A 4,776-nucleotide genomic window follows, 5' to 3' on the forward strand; every position below is an offset into this window, starting at 1 on the left:
GAACATGACAGGCTGCACTTCTTCATATATCTGTGTACTGTATGTGGGTTATTGATTGTAAGAGATTGTAATATAGAAACAAAAAATAAATATGGGTACAAAGGTGAGAACACTAAATTAGAAAGGCAAACACAGTAAACCCACCTCAGCCACTGTAAGCCATGATTGGCAACATGGTGCACAATACTGGGCCTTATTTCATCTGATCTGTCCTGGGCCTTTTCCTCTGTTTTGACTTTGTACCCTTCTACCATGCATCGAACTCCTATTCTTCCTCTCAGCGGTTGATACTGATCATTTCCTGGATGTTCATCCATTGTCAGAATTTTCACAAGAGAATCTCTTGTGTTGTCCTCTGTTGATCTACATTCTCTTCATTATAGTGAAAGTCAAGATTCACCTCCACAATTCAATGCAAGAGAGGCACAGGGCTGCTCAAAGAAGAAACGTTGATGAATGTGAAGAGTGGATTAAATGCTGGCTGACATAAAACTACACATATGGAAATACAATCCAGACGAGGTGATGAAACACCCTTCAGTGTATCATTTTTACCCTACAATCTCAACACTCTAAAAATGGCTGGGTTAAAAATAACCCAATTGGCAACCCAGCACTGGGTAAATATTGGACAGAACACGTGCTGGGTTAAAGTAACCCATCATGCTGGTTTACACATTTTAACCCAGCATGCTGGGTTATTTAGAAAACCCAAGTTAAGAGTCATTTTTACCATTTGTGGGTTTGCATTTTTATGATTCTGGGTTATTCTTGCTGGGTTATTCTCATAATTTCACTTTTGCTTAACAAAGCAATCATGGATTAATAAATAATGAAGAATACAGGTTATTTAGACTGTTAAAAAATATTTTTAATGCCATCTGATATTCAAAAATGTGTACCAATGACAAACAACATGGAATTTTCCCTTTTTTTGTTTCCAGCAAATGCAAAAAAAATAAAATAAAAATCACAGAATTACAGTTAAAATAAATAAGAAAATTATTTCTAAATGACCTGTCTAGCTGTTTAACTATTACATTTTGACATGTTTAGCTATTTAAATACACAGTGAAATGACATTGACAATTAACATTCTTTAAATTTAAATGTAAAATAATTTAAAGATGTCCTTAAATTTATATCAAGTATATAAAGACTCCTATGTAGGTAGATGTGCACTGCTTAGGGTAGTTCAACATATATAGTTCACCCAAAAATGAAAATTCAAAGATCTACTGTACACCTGAGAGCAGTGTACTCTGCTTTAGAGCCTGTCAACGGAAGGACAATTTTCAAAAGGAATTGCAAATTATGTTTTCAATTGGGTTTTCCACATGTGACAAAATCCAAACACAATTGCAAATCTTGAACAAAAACACTTTCAGAAACAACAAACAAAAATTACCTTTTCAGTTTTCATGAATGCACAGTGACTGCCAAATTTCAAATGGAAAAGCAAAGTCCGTTTGCAGCTGTATTTTCCATTTATTATGACTAATAAGCCTCTCATATTGATCAAATACTGCATCATAGCAGCTTTACAGTATTAAATAGGAAAATAGTGTGTAATAATGCAAAGGGACAACAGTCAACACTCAGTTTTCAGTTAAAGTCAGTTCATCACTGATTCAGTGATGTATCGTCCCTCTGTGCAATCAAGTCGATGATATGGCTTGATATTAATTGTCCCCAACTAAGGAAAACCAAGGAACCAAAACTCCATCGGTGACAGAATGGAGAAAAAAAACCTTGGGAGAAACCAGGCTCAGTTGGGGGCCAGTTCTCCTCTGACCAGACGAAACCAGTAGTTCAATTCCAGACTGCAGCAAAGTCAGATTGTGCAGAAGAATCATCTGTTTCCTGTGGTCTTGTCCTGGTGCTCCTCTGAGACAAGGTCTTTACAGGGGATCTGTATCTGGGGCTCTAGTTGTCCTGGTCTCTGCTGTCTTTCAGGGATGTAGAGGTCCTTTCTAGGTGCTGATCCACCATCTGGTCTGGATACGTACTGGATCCGGGCGACTGCAGTGACCCTCTGATCTGGATACAGACTGGATCTGGTGGCCACGGTGACCTCGGAATAAGAGAGAAACAGACTAATGTTAGCATAGATGCAACATAAGAACAAGTACATGAGGTGTTACTAATTACCATGTCTGTTTTTTCACTGTGTTGCACGTTACCTGCCAAAACTCAAAGGGAATCGCAATTACTTTAGCAATTTACTTTAGCCTCACATGGAAAACTGTCAATTTTTGCCAGAGGTGGGACCATACTATGGAGAGTGTTTGTATTGGGAGGTGATGTCACTAAAAGTCAATTGTGCCAAATGCTTTAAACAATGGAGGTTAAGGCACTACTAAAGGCTGCTGCCACTCCGAGAGATGCGTGTTAAAGAACAGACAGTGCAACCCGGATCTCCCTATATTCTTGGCACCTCACACAATAAATAATTCTGTCATTTTTACCCCAAATGCAACTACTATCCCCTGCTAACAGTTAGAGCCACATGGTACTATTGGTCAATATTCACTATTAACCAAATGCTTTTCACCTGAGGTATAAAATATAGGGTAAGATGCAAATAGGTAAATAAGAGTAGAACGGCAATGTTGTTTTGCTGACGTGCATCAGAGTGCAAACAGTGAGAGATTTGGGGTAAAAACTACAGAATATATCCCAATAAAAAACATGCCCCATAGTATAGTCCCACGCTTGACACAAACTGACAGCTTTCTGTGTAAGGCATCTGAAATACAAATGCTTTTCAATTGCGTTTGGACTATGTCACAATGTATGCGTCCACATGTGGAAAAATGCAATTAAATATACAATTTGCAATTTATTTGGAAAATAGTCCAGAATATCCTTACCTGTCCATTGATTATGATCAATTCCTGAGAGATCTGCTGGCATTTTTAAATCGCCATGACAATTGGATGGGGTTTTGTGGACTCTGCTCAGTTAAGGAATTCCATGTTTGTTCCAACCTTTAAAATAAAGTAAAAAAATAAAATAAAATAATATACAAATTGTTATATCTAAGCAGAATATGATATAGTCATTGGCTGAAAGGTGTGCTTTCAAACTGTCTAATCAATGGGATGTTCCAGTTATTATAAAGCACAGTTTTATGTTAATATGCTGGCTATATCAAACACACACAGTCACTGGCACAGATAAGGGCGATAACACTGCATGCGCGCACACAGACATTTCTATGACAAGTCACGCAGGTACTGGGTTACTCCGCAGCTTTAAAACAGTCCATATAAACACAGATGTACCAAAGTGATAAGGACAAGTCAAAAACACGAGCTGGAAAATTGGTATATGATGTTTACGCTGCTAAATTAGGTACATTCTGAACACAAAGTTCATATATGTGCGTTTAAGTTACGTGAGGGTTAACGTTAGTTGATTATAACAGACAAGCAATTATGTAAAATGTATAATAAACACGAACTTACCGTTAGACACATCAATAAGACTGCACTCGACGAGTTATTCTCTCACAAATGTATCCATGTGCTTTTCTGACAGGAAAAAACACATTTTGAATTATAATTTGTATGTAAAAAGACTTTATAAACCACAAAAGCATCAAAACACCTCACTAAGTCAATCGCTGTGCGTGCGCCACTTTGAAATGCCCTGAGACGTCAATTCTTTTCCAGGAAATTTGTTCGAGAATTTACTGAACCGGTTTATTTGAACTGGATCGTCGGTTCTTTTAGACCTGCAGTCCGACTATATTGTACGTAATTTCTATGATTTACATGTCGATATGGACAACTGTAGGCATTTACATTAGAGCAGAAAATCGTATTCACTTTTTGAACTCATTTGACTCACTTAAATGTTAAATTCGCTTTTCAGTGTCAGAAACGACTTTTTCCTCTATTTTCACAGGTATTAGCATATTTCAGCCATCCGTCACTGTCTGAAACTTAATAAAACTATTAATCTGTCGTCTCACGATTATGCGAGTCACGTAACGTAGGTTGGCCGTTTGAGGTACGTTAAACAGTTCATCATTTAACGTAAATAATGTTGGCCTGTAGACGTTTAACAGTATTGTTGCCGCAAAAAAAGTTATAATTCTGCCAATTTAAAATAATTATTAATGAAAACATTTAAAAACTTACCTTAAAACAGTTGAAAGCCGTGGCTTTGCCCCGTTGTTCTTCCAAAGTGACAGTTGGGGAGCGATTTAAACATCTTCAAGGCGCGTTAAATAACCCAGCGCTGACCTGAAACAACCCAGCGACGCAACCCAGCAGGTTTAACCCAACACGTGGTAAATTGAAACTACCCAAAAGTGTTTAAAAAGAAATAAAATAACCCAACAAAATGACCCAACAGACTCAACCCAGCATTTTGGGTTAAAAAATAACCCAGCCGTTTTTAGAGTGAATATGTTAAACTTGAATGCACTGCATCATTTTTCACAGACAGTAAAAAATATCAAAACAGATCAAATATAGCACATATGTAGTAAATGTTATAAAAATGCAAGAAATATATTACAGCAAGTAATTTGAATGAATACAATGAAGATATATAAATGAGATATAAATAAAGGCATTCTTTAAGCAAGTACAGCATTATTACCACATAGGTTATTCAGAAGTTTCAGCAGCTTTCAGGAATAGTTCACACCAAAAAATGACATTTGGTTAAAATATACTCATCCAGGCCATGATGTAGATGAGGATGTTGTTTCTTAATGGGAAAATATTTGGAGAAATTTAGGATAACATCACTTGCTCACCA

At 36.8% G+C, this 4,776-nt stretch overlaps 1 long non-coding RNA gene across 1 annotated transcript; it reads right to left on the bottom strand.

Annotated features, from left to right (window-relative positions):
- Nucleotides 1-742: 742 nt before the first annotated feature.
- Nucleotides 743-4,295, bottom strand: LOC127953917 (uncharacterized). The gene is made up of 3 exons (XR_008153359.1): nucleotides 4,149-4,295; nucleotides 3,471-3,536; nucleotides 743-2,990 (listed from the first exon to the last, which is right to left on the bottom strand). It is a non-coding gene; the product is annotated as an uncharacterized LOC127953917 (long non-coding RNA).
- Nucleotides 4,296-4,776: the final 481 nt, after the last annotated feature.

The sequence above is a fragment of the Carassius gibelio genome, chromosome B3 (assembly GCF_023724105.1).
Source record: "Carassius gibelio isolate Cgi1373 ecotype wild population from Czech Republic chromosome B3, carGib1.2-hapl.c, whole genome shotgun sequence".
NCBI classification, from domain to species: domain Eukaryota; kingdom Metazoa; phylum Chordata; class Actinopteri; order Cypriniformes; family Cyprinidae; genus Carassius; species Carassius gibelio.